This window comes from Lissotriton vulgaris, chromosome 3_1, assembly GCF_964263255.1.
Source record: "Lissotriton vulgaris chromosome 3_1, aLisVul1.2, whole genome shotgun sequence".
Classification (NCBI taxonomy): domain Eukaryota; kingdom Metazoa; phylum Chordata; class Amphibia; order Caudata; family Salamandridae; genus Lissotriton; species Lissotriton vulgaris.
In genome coordinates this window covers 437,467,941-437,492,705 of record NC_141689.1, presented here as the reverse complement: position 1 = coordinate 437,492,705, position 24,765 = coordinate 437,467,941, and positions in this window count along the sequence as shown.

Below are 24,765 nucleotides of genomic sequence, written 5' to 3'. Positions count from 1 at the left end.
GTACCCCATCATAGATTGATTAAGAGACACCTATGCCCGATAAACCTGGAAATTGCATGACATGCAGGATGTTCGAATACCGGGTGGGAGGCGGATACCAGATATGATAGGGGTATATTACAGGTTATATAAGATTGCCCTTATCATATAAGCAAGGTATAATATGATGAACGTGTTCTATCTATGTAGGAATTGTGATGTGGCCGTTATACCAACCCCGTAGAAAATTGTTATTGTAACGGGATGCTTAGCCATTTCATATGCAGAAATTTCAAATTGTACCGCTTTTGGCCGCCATAAGTGTGGCAGGGTATGCTCAGACGTGAGTCCCTTGCTCACTTTGCCACTGGATTCAAGCAAGCCGGGCAGAAGACGGCTGGAAAGCCAGAAACCGGTCCTCGGAAGCTTGTTTCCGGTCCAGGGAAGACATGGCTTGGCAGTTCGGGCTGGACTGTTCCCATGAGGCACAGGGTCAGACTGATTTGCATATAGCCATGTCTGAACTGGGGTGGCAGAGTGGGCTAAAGAACGGTGATGGATTAAACCCAGATCTTTTGACTGGGTGTGAGTGTTTGATTGATTCAGATGCTCCCTCCATCACCACCCCCTTTTGTACCGCTTTTGGCCGCCATAAGTGTGGCAGGGTATGCTCAGACGTGAGTCCCTTGCTCACTGCCACTGGATTCAAGCAAGCCGGCTGAAGACAGCTGGAATGCCAGAAACCGGTCCTCGGAAGCTTGTTTCCGGTCCAGGGAAGACATGGCTTGGCAGTTCGGGCTGGACTGTTCCCATGAGGCACAGGGTCAGACTGATTTGCATATAGCCATGTCTGAACGGGCGTGGCAGAGTGGGCTAAAGAACGGTGATGGATTAAACCCCGATCTTTTGACTGGGTATGAGTGTTTGATTGATTCAGATGCTCCCTCCATCACCACCCCATTTTGTACCGCTTTTGGCCACCATAAGTGTGGCAGGATATGCTCAGACGTGAGTCCCTTGCTCCTTTTGCCACTGGATTCAAGCAAGCCGGGCTGAAGACGGCTGGAATGCCAGAAACCGGTCCTCGGAAGCTTGTTTCCGGTCCAGGGAAGACATGGCTTGGCAGTTCGGGCTGGACTGTTCCCATGAGGCACAGGGTCAGACTGATTTGCATATAGCCATGTCTGAACGGGCGTGGCAGAGTGGGCTAAAGAACGGTGATGGATTAAACCCAGATCTTTTGACTGGGTATGAGTGTTTGATTGATTCAGATGCTCCCTCCATCACCACCCCATTTTGTACCGCTTTTGGCCGCCATAAGTGTGGCAGGGTATGCTCAGACGTGAGTCCCTTGCTCACTTTGCCACTGGATTCAAGCAAGCCGGGCTGAAGACAGCTGGAATGCCAGAAACCGGTCCTCGGAAGCTTGTTTCCGGTCCAGGGAAGACATGGCTTGGCAGTTTGGGCTGGACTGTTCCCATGAGGCTCAGGGTCAGACTGATTTGCATATAGCCATGTCTGAACTGGGGTGGCAGAGTGGGCTAAAGAACGGTGATGGATTAAACCCAGATCTTTTGACTGGGTGTGAGTGTTTGATTGATTCAGATGCTCCGTCCATCACCACCCCCTTTTGTACCGCTTTTGGCCTCCATAAGTGTGACAGGGTATGCACAGACGTGAGTCCCTTGCTCCTTTTGCCACTGGATTCAAGCAAGCCGGGCTGAAGACGGCTGGAATGCCATTAACCGGTCCTCGGAAGCTTGTTTCCGGTCCAGGGAAGACATGGCTTGGCAGTTCGGGCTGGACTGTTCCCATGAGGCACAGGGTCAGACTGATTTGCATATAGCCATGCCTGAACTGGCGTGGCAGAGTGGGCTAAAGAACGGTGATGGATTAAACCCAGATCTTTTGACTGGGTGTGAGTGTTTGATTGATTCAGATGCTCCGTCCATCACCACCCCCTTTTGTACCGCTTTTGGCCGCCATAAGTGTGGCAGGGTATGCTCAGACGTGAGTCCCTTGCTCACTTTGCCACTGGATTCAAGCAAGCCGGGCTGAAGACTGCTGGAATGCCAGAAACCGGTCCTCGGAAGCTTGTTTCCGGTCCAAGGAAGACATGGCTTGGCAGTTCGGGCTGGACTGTTCCCATGAGGCACAGGGTCAGACTGATTTGCATATAGCCATGTCTGAACTGGGGTGGCAGAGTGGTCTAAAGAACGGTGATGGATTAAACCCAGATCTTTTGACTGGGTGTGAGTGTTTGATTGATTTAGATGCTCCGTCCATCACCACCCCCTTTTGTACCGTTTTCACTTTCCAAGCAGACAATGGGGCCCACTTCTTTGAAGTGAAATAGGTCTCGCATTTACAAGAGTTTGAGGTATTGGCATTGTAAATGACAATGCCTTTCATTTATGTGTTATCAAAATAGATAAAAATTACATTGTCATTTACAATACCAATAGCTAAAACTCACGCAAAGGCAAGACCTATTGCATTGCAAATGCTTGTTTTATTAACTAGGTAATGCATCTCCCTGATAAAGAATGTACATTAACAATTCCTTCAACACAAAGGTAAATGTTTAAGAATAGTATGTCCTGGACAACGAGAGTCTGGTGTGTGTGTGTGGTGTGTGTGTGTGTGGGGGGGGGGGGGGGGGTGAGGGACACGTGGGGGGGTAGGGGGGGGGGTTAAGTTGTGTGCATAGCTCCATCAGCAATTACACCCCGTCCTGGAAAAAGCTGTGTGGCTGCAGGGCTCGGAAGGCACGAGTCAAGATAAACAAGTGTGCGAGCATCAAAAAGGCAGCACCACCACCTCCGACTATTCCTAGGACGGCGTCCCCTCTTTAAGATAAGTAGGGGGACTCTGTCCAGCCGGGTCCGTCCCTGACTCGAGTCCGTCCGCCATGAAATGCAGGCTCTGGCACGCGTGTCTCTGAGGCCCTCTGTGGTTGGTGGGAGTGCGCAGGGCCTCCCTCCTCCCCGCATCCAGCCCCGCAGCCGATAAAAGAACGCCCCCCCATGAAATGGTATGACCTTTGCAAAGGCCGCACCCAGCAGCGGGGAGGCTGGCGGGGCCGGCGCTGCCATCTTCACTTGACTGCCCCTGATCACACCTGTCACTTCTGCTCTGCGAGGTCTCACCTGCGGGGCTCGCGCTCGGCGTCACATCTGCATCTCCAGGCGCGCTCCTGGAGGAATCTTTTACTGCCCCCCCCCTCCTTCTCTCTCCCGCTTCCCAACTCGCTCTGGTGAGGAGGGGATAAGACAGGGTAGAGGTAGACAGGAGAGGGGGGGCTAACATTTAAAACAAGGGGGCGGGGCTAACAATTCAAGTAATTTTATTATTTTTTATTTATGCGATTTTATATAGCGCGGGCTTTACCCGAAGGTGTCAGAGCCCTTCACAATAGGAACAGTAATGATACATCAGGAGAAAATTACAGGTGAACAAATTACACAATCAAACGTTAAGTGACATGAATCAAAAGGTGTGAATTATGACAGAATGGAGTGATACACTGTGCTTTGTAAACACAGATAAGAAACCTAATAAGATGTGAAAGAACGTGTGTTTATGGGAGCCTCTGACCATTGAAAGGGGACTGGCCGGGTGCACCGAAAACTACAAAAACACCTTCCACCGACTTCAGTATAAAGCATATTGGAATTTTTTTCGCAAAGTTATTTTTAGATGGCCGCACTTTTTGTCAATTCACCCACAGTTTCCTTCTGTGACAGGACGAAGTGATTGTGAATAATTTATCAATACAGGTGGTAGGCGCTCCTGCCCGACGGTTCACCGAAGGAATGTCCTCAATCTGCCAGTAAGGACATTCAACATTTCTATGTCTGAGGCTCATAAACGTGTGCATGTCACACATACTGAGCTTGATAGGTGAACATGGTGCAACCGGTGCCACCACGCCGGGCACTGACTCCGAGAAGGGGGGGTATTGTCAAATATATTGTGGATGTTGCCTCCAGAAATTTCCAGGCAGCAATAAAAAGGCCCAGATAACTCTGGTGATTAATGTTTCTGCTGGAGAGAGATCTGAGTTGTGTCTAGTGGGACTGTAGACTCATCATGAAGTAGCTCAGAGGGTTAATGTGCCTGCTGCAGTGAACGTGTACCATGCAGATCACAGAATTTTATTTTATCTGGATAGCTCAGTGGGTTCCTGCTTTTGTCACAGAGATCCTTTTGTTACTTGCAGTTTATAATTTGAAATCCTAATTTAGAACAGTGAATTATTACCTGTCAGCTGGGAGCCGTATGCAGAAATGCATGTGAGTGAGAGAGATTATGAAGACATGGGGAGCACTGTTAAAGGGTGGTAGTGAGGGAATCCGTTGAAGGAGTTCATTGGGGGCGCCATCTAACATTGTCGCACCAGGCACCACTAGCGCTAAAGCCGGCCGAGAACAAACCTGATGTTGGGGACGGGAAGTGTGACCACCAACTTTCCTAGAAGGACCCACATCACACCCCATCTCAGGGAGCCACGCTGGCTCCTGATTCGGAAGAGATGCCAGTTTAAGTTTCTGACCCACGCCTGCTAGGCCTTGCACAGCAAAGGACCAGCAGACACCAACAAACACCTGACCTTCTACAAACTGACCAGACACCTTCATAATGCTCACCTTTCCGTCGCAGACACCCCACGGATGAGCCAAACCAAATGTGGCGGGCGCCTCTTCTTGCACCATAGCAGCGAAGGTATGGAACAACCTCCTCCCGCACATCAGAACTGAACCGTCTCTCCAGCAATTCAGGCAGGAAAGAACTCGACCTGCTTGTTTGAATGATCAAACCACCTCGTAGCAGCCATCATCTCAAGTGCCTTGAGACTCTCATGGGTGATTTGCCGCACTCTATAAGTGTTGATTGGTTGATTGATAGCAACAAGCGACCAGAGAATGTTGTATAGTCTTTCTTAGTCCCAAGTCTACGGGGGATTCCAGACGATCGTCAGTGTCAGGAGGGTCAATCTATGGATACAGAAGATTCCTTGCAAAGGGAAGACCCTACGGAGAATAATTCCATTGGTTCCATCACCTGGATGCTTATCATCGTTTCTCTTAGCTGTCTGTCACCAAAAGTACCTGGGCTAGGCCTTCACACTTTGTTCTGTCTTTACCAACATGGTAATCTTGCTGTTGCTCTTCCCCATCTTCAGAGATGGAATAAATCCCTTTATCTAGTTGACTAGTTTCTAAATGCCCTTTCTCCAAAACAGACTTTCAAAGGAAGGGAAGCTCTTTTCTCTTGTCTGATTCTGCAAGAATTACTCTTAAATCTGTCAAAATGCCAGACAAAGCCATCTCGGAACAGAAATCTCATTGGAGCCCATTTTCTCACCAATTTGCAGTCACAACAGAAAGATTAAGGACCAAACTAAGGGGTATATTACTAGGAAATGGTGCAGCGCTGTACGGTGAGCCCTTTTGCAGTGCTGCACTGAGTCATTAAAAACATGCTGGGATGCACCTTATTCAAAAGAACTCTTTTTCCCTTGCACAGGAGCTGAGAACAGCTGCCTAGCACCAGCGCAGACAACTTGTGCCATTTCGCAAGGGTGCCTGCGTTGCAGAGAATGATTGTTTATGTGCGGATATCTATGTGTTCCCTTCCTGCACATAAACAATCAATAATGGTGATTTGCTACTTTCATGTTTGCTGCATTGTGCTGCACACATACAAGTAGCAAATCACCATTAATTAATGATTTTTTTAATGTAGGAAGGTACACCGTCCTGCACAAAAACAATAAGTGATGGCATTTTGCTCCTTCTATGCGTGTTGATGAATGCCGCACAGATAGAAAGAACAAACAAAGAGGAGAAATGTAAGTATTTCTCCTTGTTGCTCCACTCTAACACCTGCTTTCTACTGGTTAGTTTTAGGCGCTGCCTCAGATTTACAGATTCTTGTAAATCTGAGGCAGCCTCGAAATGCAATGGTTGTTTAATGGAAACAGCCCGGGCAACACTCATTGCACACCCCTTTCACACAAAGTGGTGTGAGAAGGGACTGTATTTACAAGGTGACTTTGCGCCACCTTGTAAATATGGAGCAGGGCATAGCGTCACCTAAGCGTCAGTAAAAGTGACGCTCCGGTGGCACTTAGCATCTTTATTGTCCCTCAGTAATGCTTCAGCCGGACTGTCCATGGCAGTTCAGGGAGACATGGTCTCATGCATATTTACAGTTCCTTAGGTGCATCTACGTCCTCTTTTACCACTTCTTGTTCTGCATCATTGGAATCTGGAGCCCGAGATCTATGACCTGTTGAATCCTGTGTTAAGTCCAGCAGAAGTACGAACTGCTGCTACGTTGGGACGCTGTAATTTTAATTAATTCTTGCTTACGATTTTAGCTGCATTTAGGAGCGTCTGCTGATGTTTATCACTGTTTTTACCAGCTTTGCACTGTAGTGTTCTTTTCTTTACTTATCTGCTCTACTTCATTGGCTTCAAGCGCCCCGGTCCACCGCAGCCTCCGTGGCTGATTGATGTGGAGGGCGAATTGAACTCAAGTGCCGGAAACCCTCACTTCCGGTTGCACATTTCTAGACGCCATCTTGGCTGTCGGTCTAGTTGTTTTGTACTCCCTGCCGCCTAGTATTTGAGCGCTTTTGAGTGTAAAGGAGTTAGGCCCTTGAAATGTGGGAATGGCTGGACCTTATATATACGTTTCTTTAGAAAATGCCGCCCCACTTCTTTTTGTTTGCTCTTAATTATAAGCAACACATCAATCTTAATTTGATATGTTAGGTATATTTATTTTTACCTTTTCTTTCAATTCTCTTTTTCTGAAAAAATCTTTGATTCTATGTCAGAGAAACAACACAACAAGTATAACACATATGTACATCAACTTATACACAACATTTACCCAAAAACAGTACATCATTACATCAAAGTATACAGAACATTCACTATATACAACATGGCATATATATCTATTTTAGACTGTTCCAAAAGGCAAGTCTCAATTCCTCGCCTTATTAACCATCAGTGATTTGAAATGTAAAGAACAGTAGTAGACAAAGTCACGATCAAAAGGAGATATCACAAAACATTAATTCTGTGAATCAGTAGTTATTAGTATTTCTAAGTTTTATCTCCTCTCTGCCGACGCGTTTCGAACTCCATACAGCAGTTATGGGTTCTCCTCAGGGCCTTGTCACTTCTATCTGCATGTGTGTAAGGAAAAGAGAACACTGTTTCAGTGTCAATTCCCATAGCCTCATATTATCACTCCGCTTGCATTATCCTACGTTTAAAGTCCATGTTACCTTTACTGTAGCTGTAGTTATCCTATGTCTGATTCTGGGTCTTTTGAGCTGCAGTCTAACGGACATCAAAAAATCCCATTAGAGCCAAACTCAATTCTAGCCCTACGGTCACTTTAGCAAAAACACTGCAAGACATACCTTATACTGTCTTTTGGGTCCGTGTATGGGCGTCTCCCTATGGCACGGTAATACTTTTCACCTAGGGGCAATGCAAAGCTGGTTTACCACTAGTGGGCTCATGTCATTTCTCAAACGTGTTAGACAGCTTTTTGCCACCATCATACCTTGTTCGGTTCACCGCGGGCTTTGGGAGCGTCTCACTCCATGATCAACTTGTTTTATGTCTGCAGGCAACCTGTTGAAATATAACATGGAGCCCGTTCTAAATGAAATTGTTCAGAACAGGCGAGGTTTTATCACGTACGCCGCATGTCCATACTGACCTTGTTAAAAACAGTCCTCTGGACTCTCGTTATGCGTGCCGCGTGATTGCTTCGGTATTATTATCCGGTTCATACACTGTTTAAAAGACAAACCGGAGCGCGTTTTAGATCCCCATTAAGTGTACCAGTCTCTACGTGCACAACTCAACCCCTCTTCAGGCTCTCCTCACCTTTGTGCAGCTTGCTGTCGCTAAACCTTCGTTCACTATGGAGGGCGGCGGTTACTTAAGGCGGTCACATGACCGTTAGACTTCTGGGATTTGTAGTTTATATGGCATTGGAGTCGCGTAAAGACGCGACTCTCTGTAATTTAGCCCTACACGTTTCGGGAACAACGTTGTTCCGCATGGCCTCACTTTTCCTATGCCCTTCAATCAGGGGGGATTACCAGACCCCCGTGAAGCCCCACACAATTCTTCCATTACAATCTAGACACCTCAGAAAGAGTGTTTAGTCCATTTTGCGTGCTGTTAAATTTAAGAATCACGTATGCCTCTTTTCTAAGGAGTGTGTCTTCAATGTCAATCGGACCTTTACTTCCTGATGGCACTATTGTGCATAGCACAGTCCATTTGAAGTCCATCTCACTGTGGTTTGAATCCAAAAAGTGTTGGACCATTGGAGCGCTCACCACCTTCTTTTTAATTCTTGACTTATGTTGGGTAATCCTGCTGTTGACCTGTTGTATCGTTTTTCCTATATACATCTTTTGACAGGCACAGACAACTGCATAGACTACGTTTCGTGTCCTGCAGTTTGAGAAACTGTTGTTTTTACATTTTACTCCCCTGTGTTCAAATTCTGACCCTTCTATTGTGGACTCGCACGATATGCAGTTTCCACACTTGTGGTGCCCTTCGATTGGTTTCAGGCCCCATCTCGAGAGTAGGTCACTTTTTGGCTTGGGGGTTAGTACATCCACTCTGATTACACATTGGCCAATGCTCTTATTTTTCTTATAGGCGAATAGCGGCCGCGGGAATGAGCATTCAAGTTCCTTTAACAAATGCCAATTCTTCAGGACCATTTGCCGTACTCTATGTGTATCGGGTCCAAAAGTGGTCACACATACCAACCTGTCCAGGTCTTGTTTCACCTTTCGTTCAAGTAAGCACTCACGAGGGGTGTAGTGTGCCCTCTTCTTAGAATTACTTAACAGTTTTTTGGGATACCCTCGATTCTTCATCTCCTCGCAAAACCTAGTTGCATGTTTCTCATATTCAGTCACCTCAGAGCAGTTTCTTCGGATCCGAAGTAGCTGCCCATAAGGCAAATTATCCTTCAGACTTCTGGGGTGTGCACTTTGATGGTGAAAGATCGTATTTTTATCCGTCTTCTTTCTAAAGAGAGACAACTTCAAATACCCATCCGTGCAAAGTATGGCCGTATGCGCCAGAGATGACCATACTTTACATGGCAGAGTATGAGAACAGATTCATCTATTCCAACAATCCCTTCAGTAAACACATTAAACAATGGCTGAGATACATCTTTAGAAAGAATACGGATACAAATACGATCCTTCACCATCAAAGTGCACACCCCAGAAGTCTGAAGGATAATTTGCCTTATGGGGAGCTACTTCGGATCCGAAGAAACTGCTCTGAGGTGACTGAATATGAGAAACATGCAACTAGGTTTTGCGAGGAGATGAAGAATCGAGGGTACCCCAAAAAACTGTTAAGTAATTCTAAGAAGAGGGCACACTACACCCCTCGTGAGTGCTTACTTGAACGAAAGGTGAAATAAGACCTGGACAGGTTGGTATGTGTGCCCACTTTTGGACCCGATACACATAGAGTACGGCAAATGGTCCTGAAGAATTGGCATTTGTTAGAGGAACTTGAATGCTCATTCCCGCGGCCGCTATTCGCCTATAAGAAAAATAAGAGCATTGGCCAATGTGTAATCAGAGCGGATGTACTAACCCCCAAGCCAAAAAGTGACCTACTCTCGAGATGGGGCCTGAAACCAATCGAAGGGCACCACAAGTGTGGAAACTGCATATCGTGCGAGTCCACAATAGAAGGGTCAGAATTTGAACACAGGGGAGTAAAATGTAAAAACAACAGTTTCTCAAACTGCAGGACACGAAACGTAGTCTATGCAGTTGTCTGTGCCTGTCAAAAGATGTATATAGGGAAAACGATACAACAGGTCAACAGCAGGATTACCCAACATAGGTCAAGAATTAAAAAGAAGGTGGTGAGCGCTCCAATGGTCCAACACTTTTTGGATTCAAACCACAGTGAGATGGACTTCAAATGGACTGTGCTATGCACAATAGTGCCATCAGGAAGTAAAGGTCCGATTGACATTGAAGACACACTCCTTAGAAAAGAGGCATACCTGATTCTTAAATTTAACAGCACGCAAAATGGACTAAACACTCTTTCTGAGGTGTCTAGATTGTAATGGAAGAATTGTGTGGGGCTCCACGGGGGTCTGGTAATCCCCCCTGATTGAAGGGAATAGGAAAAGTGAGGCCATGCGGAACAACGTTGTTCCCGAAACGTGTAGGGCTAAATTACAGAGAGTCGCGTCTTTACGCGACTCCAATGCCATATAAACTACAAATCCCAGAAGTCTAACGGTCATGTGACCGCCTTAAGTAACCAGGCAACCTGGCCGCCGCCCTCCATAGTGAACGAAGGTTTAGCGACAGCAAGCTGCACAAAGGTGAGGAGAGCCTGAAGAGGGGTTGAGTTGTGCACGTAGAGACTGGTACACTTAATGGGGATCTAAAACGCGCTCCGGTTTGTCTTTTAAACAGTGTATGAACCGGAGAATAATACCGAAGCAATCACGCGGCGCGCATAACGAGAGTCCAGAGGACCGTTTTTAACAAGGTCAGTATGGACATGCGGCGTACGTGATAAAACCTCGCCTGTTCTGAACAATTTCATTTAGAACGGGCTCCATGTTATATTTCAACAGGTTGCCCACAGACATAAAACAAGTTGATCATGGAGTGAGACGCTCCCAAAGCCCGCGGTGAACCGAACAAGGTATGATGGTGGCAATAAGCTGTCTAACACGTTTGAGAAATGGCATGAGCCCACTAGTAGTAAACCAACTTTGCATTGCCCCTAGGTGAAAAGTATTACCGTGCCATAGGGAGACGCCCATACACGGACCCAAAAGACAGTATAAGGTATGTCTTGCAGTGTTTTTGCTAAAGTGACCGTAGGGCTAGAATTGAGTTTGGCTCTAATGGGATTTTTTGATATCCTTTAGACTGCAGCTCAAAAGACCCAGAATCAGACATAGGATAACTACAGCTACAGTAAAGGTAACATGGACTTTAAACGTAGGATAATGCAAGCGGAGTGATAATATGAGGCTATGGGAATTGACATTGAAACAGTGTTCTCTTTTCCTTACACACATTCAGATAGAAGTGACAAGGCCCTGAGGAGAACCCATAACTGCTGTATGGAGTTCGAAACGCGTCGGCAGAGAGGAGATAAAACTTAGAAATACTAATAACTACTGATTCACAGAATTAATGTTTTGTGATATCTCCTTTTGATCGTGACTTTGTCTACTACTGTTCTTTACATTTCAAATCACTGATGGTTAATAAGGCGAGGAATTGAGACTTGCCTTTTGGAACAGTCTAAAATAGATATATATGTCATGTTGTGTATAGTGAATGTTCTGTATACTTTGATGTAATGATGTTCTTTTTTTTTGGTAAATGTTGTGTTTAAGTTTATGTACATATGTGTTATACTTGTTGTGTTGTTTCTCTGACATAGAATCAAAGTTTTTTCAGAAAAAGAGAATTGAAAGAAAAGGTAAAAATAAATATACCTAACATATCAAATTAAGATTGATGTGTTGCTTATAATTAAGAGCAAACAAAAAGAAGTGGGGCGGCATTTTCTAAAGAATAGTATTTGAGCGCGGCACAGAGCAGAAGCACAGCAGACGCGCGCAGCGGGCGCGCGCAGCGGGCGCGCCAAAGGCAAGCCAGTACGTCGCCTCTCGCCAGAAGCGCTGGCCGAGGCATGTCTGGGTCCCGATTTTACTCTAGTGAAGAATTAATAGCTATTAACCCTATAGCTAAATTGTGTAAAGCTCCGCCATTAAACCCTTTGGGTGGTCCAGCCAGCTGCTCACGTTGTACGTATCCTCTCCCTACTCCTTTGTCCCTTTTATCCCCTTCCACTATACAATCTCAGCGGCGGTTGAAAACCCTTCAGCTTAATATAAGGTCACTAGCCAAGCACTACTTAGAAATTCATGACCTAATCACTGAGGAATCCCCGGACATATTTTTTTTGACGGAGACTTGGCTTAATGGGAACACGGCATCGGATCCAAACTTAGCTCTGCCCTCTAGTTATTCCATCTGGATGATAAACCGGGAGACTAGGGGGGGGCGGCATTGCAGTGATTTTTAAATCCTGTTATTCTTGTCCCTTCAATAAGGAAGTAGTTGAGGGTTACGAATGTGCTCGTTATTAGTATCACCGTGGGTATTCATCTGACTCTCTCGGTGATCCTAGTGTACGGGCCACCAGGGTCGACCGCTAAGTTTAAAAATGCACTTTTGGAGGCAGTGGGCATGCTTGCTTTGGGCACTGCTAATTTCAGCATTTTTGGTGATTTGAATCTGCACTTTGATCTTGTGCAAGACAATATGATCTGTAGCTTGCTTGCCGATTTGGCTGCGTTTCAGCTAAATCAATTAGTCCCCGGTCCCACGCATGTCGGCCATTTTTTGGATCCTATTTTCTCTAACATTGAGTCTGCTACTGTGGCGGAGCCTACTCCTATGGGCTGGTCCAACCATCTTTTGTTAGAAATTTTCTTCCTAGTCTTAGAGCTGCTTAACAAGGCCATTCAGTGACCTGGCTTTAAATGCCCTTGGCAGAAATTGAGACTAGAGGATTTTCATGCACTTCTCAGTGCTGATCCTCTGGGTACTCTTAATAGCGCAGAGTCAGGCTATGATGTATTTTGTGATTGGATTACCCAGGTTCTAGACTCCCTCATCCCGGCGAGTTGGTTTAAGGGGCGTACTCACGACACCTGTCCCTAATATAACAACTCTTTGACCACATTAAGGAAGGCCTGTAAAAGAACAGAGCGTGAGTGGATAAAAGACTATGACCCCCGGAAAAAAGCATGTTACCTGGCCGAGATTAAATCTTACCATAGAGCTGTTTGTAAGGTTTGGGCGGCCTATTATGCTAACGAGATCAAGCTTAATCCCAACCCTGCCAAATGTGTTTTCAAATTCTTAAAAGATCTTAGAGCTAGGAAAAACCTGGTGCCCGCTATCTCATCCGAACAGCAATGTGAAGATTTGGACTCCTTCTTTGTGGAAAATGTTTGTGCTCTCTATATGTCCTTCCCTCCTACTACCTCCCCCCCTATTTCTATTTCTCCAAGACCTTTGCCACGTTCTGCTCTTACTGTTATTCCCGAGATTTCACAAGATGAGCTTACTCGACTGAGCGCAAAAATTAAATTTGGCTCTCCAGCTGACTCTCTAAAGCCAACTCAGTTTAAGGAGTTTTTTTTGTTTTTTCTGGCTCCCCTCTGCCATATCATTAACTCCTCCTTCCCCTCAGCAACGGTGCCGGTGCTGTGGAAACAGGCACGGGTGTTCCCCGTTGTTAAGAAACCATCGCTTGACTCGGCTAAACCTGAGAACTTCGGCGATATCTCCCCTTCCCTGGTTGGCTAAGATAGCGGAGGCGCATGTTAACATCACATTAACCAATTTTTTGCATTCCAATAACATCCTGGATGTATCGCAAAAAGGCTTCCGCTCCTCCCATAGTACAGAGACTGCTCTCCTGCCCATGACTGAACATCTGCGGACCATCCTCGATTCCGATAAGACGATCCTGATCCTGTTGGATCTTAGTGCCGCCTTTGACAGGGTCTCGCATGGTGTTCTGCTACATCGACTGGAGGAGGCAGGTGTAACAGGCTCGGCTCTGGAATACGTTCAGATCTTTTCAGTCCGGAAGATCTTTCTGAGTCTCTGCCCCCCGTTTCTATCTCAAGTCCATTCCATTGATCAGGGGGTGCATCAGGGCTCTGCACTGAGTTCCACATTATTTAACCAGTATGTTCAGCAGCTGGCAGTGGTCGCCAGGCAGTGGGACCTTACTATGGTCTCATATGCGCACGATACGCAGCTAGTGGTGGCACTGGCTGAAGGTTCTACTTTGAATGCCTTCAGGTTTAGAGATGGCCTGACGGCCGTAGCTGAATGGATGACCACTAACTATTTGCAGCTAAATGCTAATAAAATCAAGGTTTTGCTAGTCGGAAAGAACGCAAGCTTGTGGGGTGAGCATTGGTGGCAGAGTGCCCTGGGTAACACTCCTGAACCAAAGGAGGTGGTTAAGAACCTAGGGGTGTGGATTGATTCCTCTCTTACCTTTCAAATCCATACCAAAAAAGTTGCCGGTATGTGCTATGGCCTCTTGCGAGGTCTTAAGCCCCTCTTGAAGTTTTTCGAACCACTGACACGCCAGTTGATTGTCCAGTCGACTATTTTATCTCAATTGGACTATGCCAGTTCTCTGCTGTTGGAAGCCAATCAGGCTGAAATTATTCGGATGCAGTGTGTTCAAAATACTGCTGCCAGAACCTTGTTGGGGCTCCCTCGGTTCTGTCCTATTGCTGACACTATCCGGAAACTTCATTGGCTTCCCATGGCGGACCGGATTCAATTTAACCGCATGCGCGCGAGCGGGTTTTCCCGCTGCGCGCTGAAATTTGAAAAAACCCGCGTTACGTGACAAAGCCAGCTCATCATGCGCGCAGCGCAGGTAACGCCCATGACGAGCTGGCTTTGTCACCAGCATCGAAGGGGTTAAGACGTTATGTCTTTCTTTCAAGATACTGAAGCTCGCTACACCTAGCCTGCTCTGTAACTTGCTTACCCTGTATACTCTCCCCCACCCACTGCTCTCCTTAGGGCAGCACTTGGTCATTGTTCCCCGTGTAAAACGCTGCCGAGCGGGGGGACGGTCTTCCGTTTCCTGGCGGCCAAGCTATGGAACTCCATGCCGGTTCAAATACGTGGTTTGGAGGATCTGTTGGACTTTAGAAAAGCCATTAAACCTTTCCTTTTTCCCTTAGTTTAGCTTTCTGGTCTTCGTTTTGTTGGAGCTAACCTTGTGTAGTGGTTAGGCCCGTTTTCTGATGCTGGAAGCGCCGGGACACCCCTTCGCTGGGGCAGCTGTGCGCTATATAAGCTCTGATAACATTAACATTAAGTTCTCTTCATCCTCAGCTGCGCTGGTGGTTGGTCCCAATACCCTAATGAGATGTTTTCCACTTCATGCCAGTTTGCCAACAGTGTCAACAACAGAAGTCAGCTCTTTAGGATGGGGTGCCACCTTAGAAATGCTGCTGGCTCAAGGATGCTGGTCACTGATAGCCCGCAGGCACTCTCCAAACTAGAGGAATCCGCCTGCAGTATATTGATCGCTGCCACTTCCAACATCAAATGAAAAGGCACCATGTTCTAGTACAACCAGACAATCCAGTGACTGGGCTTACGTGAACCGACAAGAGTGATCACACTCAAATTCTCTCTGTGTAGTAGCCCTACAGTCAGAGGATTGGGGGGAGTCTCAGCTCCTTAAGGCAGAGGTCTTCAAACTGTGGGGCGTTACCCCTCTGGTGGAGCGTGGATGAGTTCCCAGGGGGGCTCGAACACCTCTGCAGATGCATGTAAATGAAGACATCCTGGAAGTGCGGCGATCTTTATGTGCCGCATTTCCAGGCTGTCTTAATTTAATCCAGATTATAGTGAGGGCAGGGATCAGTAAATGTGCTGGCAGGGTCAAGGAGGTTGCTTAAAAAGAAATCTGGTGAGCGCGAGGCACAGCGCACGCAGCGTGCGCCACTTATCAAGTCATCCAGGTTGGCCCTGAGGCGCACAGATTTTATCACAGGCGTGTGCGGTGGTTCAGTCAAAGGCCTCTGCCCTGGTAACACCGTAATGCATACCATTGTTTGCATCCTATTTCCAGTTGAGGACCATATATGAGTGACCGGTCTTGCAAGCTTTTGGGACAGAATGTTGAGCTGTGTCAGTCAAGCTATGAATGGAAAGAACAAGGAAGGTCCCTGAACCATTCAGCGTATAAGAAACCCAAATATAGTTCTCATATACCTCAAAATGCCAGACTTTAACTTAAAATATGTACCCTATTGGATATAAACAGATATTTCAACAGAAATAAGAACCTTAGATAGTGTGTTTGTCATAAAAAATATACAATTTATTACAATTCAAAGGGTTAAAAACATTTTATACAATAATAGTGCCCATGGACACCCATAGTATTAAAAACATTGAAACATCACAATTTTGTTTAAAACAATAAATGCCAGGGTTCACAGTTTTGTTGTTGTTGTCGACGCAGCGTTTCGGTGAATCAGTGATAACACCTTCTTCAGGACAAACAATTCTGTGTGTGACTTCTTCAGATTCCTCTGTCATTCAATTTAGAGGAATATTTTCATTCGAAATGAGTTATGTGGAGCTTCTGGTGTCTTACATTCCAGTTAGCAATACCTTCTTCTATTTGGAGCTCTGTATTGTAGAGGGTACCGGAGGGGGGCCACCGTATTGTATGTGGAGACCACTATACTTAGGATTGTTTATAATCCTTCTTTTTGAATATAAAACGCGCCACTGGATGCCTTCAATTGTGTCCGCAGCGTGGAGTAGTGTCGATCACGGTTGTTCCTAAATCCAACCTTTTGACTTGTAACCGGCCTCCCTGCTCCCCTCTCGGTCCTTTCCGCATCCGATAGCCTGGACGATCAGCCAAGGCTATCGGATGCGGAAAGGACCGAGAGGGGAGCAGGGAGGCCGGTTACAAGTCAAAAGGTTGGATTTAGGAACAACCTGATCGACACTACTCCACGCTGCGGACACAATTGAAGGCATCCAGTGGCGCGTTTTATATTCAAAAAGAAGGATTATAAACAATCCTAAGTATAGTGGTCTCCACATACAATACGGTGGCCCCCCTCCGGTACCCTCTACAATACAGAGCTCCAAATAGAAGAAGGTATTGCTAACTGGAATGTAAGACACCAGAAGCTCCACATAACTCATTTCGAATGAAAATATTCCTCTAAATTGAATGACAGAAGAATCTGAAGAAGTCACACACAGAATTGTTTGTCCTGAAGAAGGTGTTATCACTGATTCACCGAAACGCTGCGTCGACAACAACAACAAAACTGTGAACCCTGGCATTTATTGTTTTAAACAAAATTGTGATGTTTCAATGTTTTTAATACTATGGGTGTCCATTGGCACTATTATTGTATAAAATGTTTTTAACCCTTTGAATTGTAATAAATTGTATATTTTGTATGACAAGCACACTATCTAAGGTTCTTATTTCTGTTGAAATATCTGTTTATATCCCATAGGGTACATATTTTAAGTTAAAGTCTGGCATTTTGAGGTATATGAGAACTATATTTGGGTTTCTTATACGCTGAATGGTTCAGGGACCTTCCTTGTTCTTTCCACTTATTCTCCTTGTCCCCTATTATATAGCAAAGGAGACCTCCCTTCCCTTTTCTACTAGTCAAGCTATGAATACAGAAATGTGATTGACAGAAGCACCTCGATAGAGGGTTCAGGCACCACTCAAACAGCAAAACAGCTCAAATGGGGATTATCACTGGCGTCATTTGTATACAGAGAGGAGTCACGTGCAAGGGGGGCTGCTGCATGGGAGTTTCTGTCAGGTGCTCGCATTTCATACACACGAGAACTAATGTAAGTAAGTGATTTGTGTATTCACAGTAAAGATCTGGCATTTGTAAAAGTTAAAGCAATTGGCGTCATAATTTGTACTGTTTGTTATTTACTTTTTGGGTTTGAAGAGGGGTGATTGTTTAAGGAACAAAGTGCACGTGATTCTATATTATTAGAATTAGTTGGGGCATTAAGGAGTTGGGAGGAGGAGGGCTATGAAGACAGAGAGAGGAGGAAGGTGGTCAGAGGTTTAGGTGGAAAAAGATGAGGCGTGAGGTAGAATAGTAAGATGAATTGAACATGCTATGGATGGAAAAGACAAATAGAAAATTGCAAGAGGTTATGGAAATCAAAAATGGTGGACGGTTGGTAGGTATGTCAGCTGTACACTAGGAGAGCAACAGGGAAAGACATGAGCAAATGTGGGGAAAATGCAGATAGATTTCCATGCAGCATACTCCTGTACATGTGTGTTTCTCATAAGGAACAACTACAAGAAATCATCTTTAGTAGTCTACTGGCCTTTTGATGGCCCCACATTGTTAGTTTCAATGTCCCCATGTTTTTAGTTTGCTTGTTGCAGATGTCAAAAGAGGTTTTCTTTTTCTTGTGGTTCTGTTTCAGTGGGGACACTTTGAGCGTTTCATGTGTCGGTTCTTGTGCACTAAGGACATTTTCTCAAAAACACATATTGTGGATATTTTTGTGACTTATTATGGACAGCATTAATTGAATGTGGCGGCTAATTGGGTCTTTGAGTATTTGAATTTTTTTCTGAATGGTACCTAGGAGTGCCATTGTTTTGTTAGAGTACCAGTACCTACTTAGGCACAAGTATTGTAGATATAGTTTATTTAGCTCTGTGATTGATTGTGGGCCTGCCCCCTGAACATAGTCATGTCCCTCCCGCTCCCCCAATCTACGCATATAGTTTTGGAGGGGAGCCCGACCTCAAAACATTTTGATCAAGGGGGTTCAGAGCAAAGAACTTTGAAGATCTCTGCCTTACGGGGTTCTCACATTGGCGGTTCGACAGATGAACAGATTAAGAAGGATATTTCCAACCTCCCTAGACCCCTCCCTATGTCCATCTGTCTTCAGGAGATTATGCAGAATGTTTGACCTTTTCTTCACCCATTTGTGACACAATAGTATATCAAAAGGGCCGGATTGAATGCTTGAATTAATCTCAGCCATTGGTAATTAGTCAGGGTGCATCCCAGTCCATCGTTATTTTGCACACCATGTCACCTGAGTTTGGACCCAGCCATATGCAAATCAGTCTTGCCCCTGCTCCAATGGGAACAGTTCAGCTCAAACTGCCAGAGCAGGTCTTCCCTAAATCAGAACACAAGCAACTGAGGACCGGTTTTGCCTTAGTTAGAGCTAAACAGCCGAGTATAGCTTGATTCCAGTGGCGCAGTGAGCACGAAACCCACGCCTGGGCATACCTGTCCCACTTAGGGTAACACACAAAAGTGTACATTTGCTTGTTTGTGTTCCAGTTTATGGAGGACCTGACTTGGTAGTTCAGGCTGGACTGTTCCTATTAGAGCAGGGACAAGACTAATTTGCAGATGGCTAGTCTAATCTGGGACGGCATGGCGGGCAAAAGAACGATGAGCTGGAATGCTACAAACAAGTGATTACCAGTAGTTAGACTTATTACTACCATCCTTTAATCACCCTTTGTGTGTCTGACCTGTTTACCGCCCCTAAAAATGCCCAACCCGCCATGTGCTGCTCACTCTATCCCACTCCAGCAGCTTGGAAAGTGGATGCTTGTAGCCTTCCTTTGGCCTCATCATCTACTCAAGGCCTTTCCTCCTTTATCTTTGATCCCTCAGACACTTCTTTTCAATAGAGACAAAGCAGAGGATATTGACTAGTAGTTCCTTTTTGGCGTCTAAGGTCCCTGTTTCTCTTTTTTGTTAATGCCCATTCTTTTAGTTTGGGAGCTCCATCTGTTTCTCTTTCTACTCAGTTCCCAGGTGTGTCTTCTAGGAGTGTTTCTTCCTCTCTCTCTCTCTCTCAAGAAGAAGAAGAAGAAGAAGAAGAAGAAGAAGAAATTGGTTTTTCAGAACAGCAGACTCACAAGACATCTTGCCAAGACCATTACAACAAAATATCTAAATGCCCCTCCACCTTAAAATCCTATTCTAGATGCTGGAAATCTTTCCAACATTTGTGTACAACTCATGATCGCTCGCTTATTCAATGTAAATCCCCTTCTGTATTACTGTGTCACTTGGCGGGTTTTCAGGAGAATCTTGCTGTCCCCACCCTAAGAACACACTGGGCAGCAATTAGAGCATTTCATGGTCCCTGGGTCAGTTTGAGTGAAGAGGAGGTACTGGTCCCCCACGGCCTGAAAGGTTTCTTCTACTCTCATCTATTTCTAGGCTTTCCTCTCCTCCTTGGGTCTTGCCTCTGGTCTTCCAATCACTTTGGTTCTCCCCTTTCGAACTTTTCTCTTCTGTTGCTGTTAAATTTCTTACTATGAGGTTTGCTTTTCTGCATTTTAATCTCTTAAGCTCATTGAATGTGTGAGCGGGTTTTCTTGTCCAGATCTCCCTTCATGGAAATGCTTGAGGCTGGAATTGTGCTTTGCCCTTATCTTCTAAACCCTGGTCACTTGCTGTATCCTTAAAAATATTCTTTTGAGTTACTCTTGTGGTGTTGTTCTATTATCCTCTATTGACTTATCTTCTTATTTCGCTAATTCTTTGGTATATTTACTTTACCTATAAGTGAGGTTATTATTATTATGTCTTGTTGAAGAATTAATTTACAGCCCTGATTAAGACAACTGCACAGATTTATGCTTGACGAAACACGTGTAGGCTGTTTTGGCTGTTTGTTGGATATTGATTACCTTTGAACATTTGCAATACCAGAATTGGAATAAATGAACTTTTGGACAAGAACGCCTGGAAGAATTTACTTTGGACAACACCTATCATGGATTATTGAATGAACTTTGACCGACTCTATCTTGATGACTATTGGTACTTTGCATATATCTTTCCAAAAATTGAATATATACATAACATAACATACATAACATATTACTGTTATTACTCAGGGAGGAAAAGCTTTTCTTTGGAATCCATAATTACTTGGCTGTCATAGTGTGACGCGTGGCAATTTCCTAACAGGAATACATTAGCTGCAGCCCCATAGTTTGAAAACAAAGTACACTGCATACTGGTATCCTGGTCTAGGCATGTGCACAGCTGGAATAAAAGAGGGACACTTTCACCTGTGAGGTGTATGTATGTTCGTAGCATTTGCGTAGTACAGTTGCACCATTGTTTGCGGTTTAAAAGTACTTTCAAAGTCTGCTGTGTGTGTAAATAGAAGTTTGTGAATTGCTGATTAGAACAGAACAAAGGTATTACATACAGGGTGGAGTTACGTCAGCACTGGTGCACTCCTGAGGACCTCCTTTTGATGCCCCTGTACTACATCCAGCCTGTTCTGCCAAATAAAAACACTCCTTTGCTGTTCACCAGATAACTTATAGGTGCGAGGGTGGGTTAAGAAGGGCTAGGGTGCTGAAATCATGGAAGGAGAAGTGTGAAGATAAACCATGCCCAGTACACAGGTCAACAGCACCCATAAAACACAATGACTGTGCCCAGAATTACCTGGGAGGGGGGCATTCACCTGGGTCCTGTGGAAAAAGTGAGCTAACAGTGCTGAAGCAGATCAGTTAACAAGCATGTATGCCCTTGTGAGGATGATATGAAGTTGGCACACAAGAGTAGTAAAGAATAGAGTGGGAAAAAGGTGAGAGAGGCAGACTGAATCAAAACCTAACAATAAAGGTGTAGCATTCTCCCCAGCCCAGATGTGTGCAAAATGAACACGCCACACACAAAGCTCATAACTGATGTCTTTATTCTCCAGCGTACAACATTGAAATCCTCATTCTCCTAACCGTTAATGACCACACTGAAACACCTCCCTAAATGGTTACATAATTCCCTCTCATTGAGTTCGCCATAGCCACTGGGTCCTCGCGCTCATAGTCTCCAGACACTATATCTCCCCCATTGCTAAATCAAAAGGTGTAAACAACAGCAGTGTTTTATATTTCTTCGATAAGTCATCTAGGTGCTTGCACTGTTTGGCCGGATCACGTGGCCTGAGGTAGTTGAGATGCACCTAGAGTGGACACCGAGGGTACAGGAGCTGATGTTTGACCTGGGCGGTTAGGTGCGCTACCCCATCTGGGATTACAGGGGTCGACGACTGTTGAGATAGATATCTGAAATGTGACGATCCCTTATGATGGACTTTCTGGGACATTGCGCTGTTATCATATGTCCTTTGTGCATCACAACTCTCAGAGGCTCAGCAGCAAACAGAGAATGTGTTTTCCTCTTCTGTTTTTATTTGACAGGAACCCAGTCACTTTTATCTACACAAATTTCTGAAGCATATGTCCTGACAAATGAAACACATGTCTTCATTTGACATTTTCGAACGGTGTCCGTGGCACGAACCACGTCAGCAGTCAGAGTATGTTCATTGGTCCACTGTGTTATCTGTGTTCTAATAGCTCCCAAACAGCAAGGTGGCAACACTCTCACCACTGGTGGAGGGAGGAGTTGAATGATAGGCATGGACGGCTTGACATAAGGACTGACTCAGCTCAATTCCCTCCATCGACGCACGTTGGATCATTCAGTCTAACCATCAATCATGCCATAACACCATTAGTTTGAGGCCACACGGGTGTACTCCTTCCATGCTTGAAATTGAGTCTAGTTAGAAACTCCTTGCTATGTAACGGGGGGCTGTTGTCAGATTTTAAGTTGTCTGGGATGCCCCATGCTGTAAAGATGCCGGGCAACAGCTCAATAACCTTGTCATGTGTTGTTGATGAGAGGAAAATGGGAAAACTCATCATCAATGACTACCATGAGAAGATGTGCATCCGTTAGGGGCCCAAAGACATCAACTGCTGCTCTTTCCCACACACGAGCAGGAAGACCAGACATGGTTAGTAGATGTTGGATCATATTAGAGGAAAGGAAATTACATCAGTGGCACTCCTTTAGTTCCCTTCAGCCAGCTTCTTTGTACGAGGTGGCGGCCCGGCATGATGATCCTATGAGATCGGAGCCTGTTTTGCGACATTATATGGAGACACTGATCTATGACCGCTGTTGGATATCGTGCTTCTGATCGGATATCCCAACCTAGAGGACCGATCCCCATAAACACAGATATAGAAATAGGAGACCGTCACCCCTTTATCTATCTGGGCAACGGACGCCGTTTTTCCTGAGCCTCGAGGACTCCTCGCCTCCAGTCATATAAACAGGATTTTCTAACCTGAGATGACCATACCGCCTCTGATTTGCCTATAAACTTTGAGACTGATTCCCCCTTTCTGCAAAAGCTTAGCCACCTGCGACATAAACAAGTGAACATCCCAGAAGTTTATCCGAATCGTGGAAGAACGCCCAAGGCACATCTGGACCTATTAAGAAATGATCCAAGGTCGCAAGAAATTGTTGTGAATGATAATCTATATAATACGGCACCTCCTGGTATTGAGACCACGACCTCTTGTTTCACAGTGTTGTTCCCCCTCCCCACGGTGCCTCCTGACCCTGATGAAGGTGTGGCCTGACCTGGCCGCTTCACCGAAACGCGCGTAGGCATCTATGGTGTTGAGGACAGTGATCCTTAGTCATCTTTTGGATCGGCCTTTTCTCCATCTGATTTAGCCCCCCTGTATTCAAAGTGTATTTCCACCTGACCTTCTGTTCAGGCATTTGTGTACCATGATTTGGTTTTTAACTAGAGCAATGAAGTATGAATGATGGTGTATGAGTGTGTCTTGATTGAGGATTGATGAGGTATGTGTGGTTAAGTGTGGGACCTCACAGTGAATTATGAATTATTTATGAATTGTATTTTTGTATGATAAAATCGTCTAATCTGTTTACTAAAGACTAAATTAACTGCACTACTGTGTGAGCTAAATGATCAAAATTAAAAAAGAAAAAGAAAAATGGACTCTATACAAATGTTGTAATTGTCTAACTTGGCATCGCTCTCTGGTCCATAAAGGTATTTAATTACACGGGACCCTAATATAGGGTCCTTTTATCCACGGCAGGGTTCTTTCTTTCTTATAAGGACTGACTCAGCTCAATTCCCTCCATTGACACACGTTGGATCATTCTGTCTAACCATAAATCATGCCATAACACCATTAGTTTGAGGCCACACGGGTGTACTCCTTCGATGCTTGATATTTATTTATTTATTTATTTATTTATTTATTTATTTGGCATACTTATATAGCGCTAATCTGTCACCCAAAGGGCATCCTGGCGCTTTGACTAGATAAGCCACAACTATCGACGCGGGATTAAGCTGCTCTAAGAAACAGATACCAAGTTAGGCTATTCTAGGAAACAGATGGGTTTTCAGCCCTTTTTTAAAGGCTAGAAATTCATCCTGACTTCTTAACGAGACCGGAAGGGAGTTCCAGAGTCTGGCGGCCACAAAACTAAACGACCGTCCACCCATCCTTACTCTCTGCACTTTAGGAACCGACACCAAGTACGCCGACGAGGAGCGCAGGCTCCGGGATGTGGTATACCAAGAGAAAAGGTTCTGTAGCATCACTGGGCCCTGTCTATGTAAAGCTCTGAAAACAAGACAGGATGCTTTGAAGAGGATCCGCTGGTGAACCGGCAGCCAATGTAGATCTTGTACTGCCAGAGTGGAAGAGGCAGCGCGTGGTCGAGATAGTGCCAGCTTGGCTGCCATGTTCTGGACCCGCTGCAGCCTGCCCACCAGCGTTTTAGGCGCCTCCAGAAGTAGTGCGTTGCAGTAGTCCAATCTGCTTAGGATCAGACCCCGCACTACCTCTGGCCTAGCCTGGGCCGGAAGAAATGGTAGTACCTTTCGAAGCATCCGAAGTAGCATCATGCAGGTAGCCACATACTTATTTACAAACAAATCCAGTTGAAGGTTGGGGCCAAACATGACCCCCAGATTGCGAGCAGACTCTGCGGCCGTCACCGTCCCTGAGAAGGAAGGAGGCCAGAACTCAACCGGTAGAGCACGTGGTACACGATCATTGGAGCAGTAGAGAACCCCCGTTTTAGATCCGTTGAACTGGAGGGAGTTGGACCGCAACCAGTTCAAAGTGGCCGTCAAGCAGCGGTGGAAAGTCTCTAGGGAGACGGCATCTTTGCCCTCCAATGAAAAGACTAACTGAGTGTCGTCGGCGTAATTAA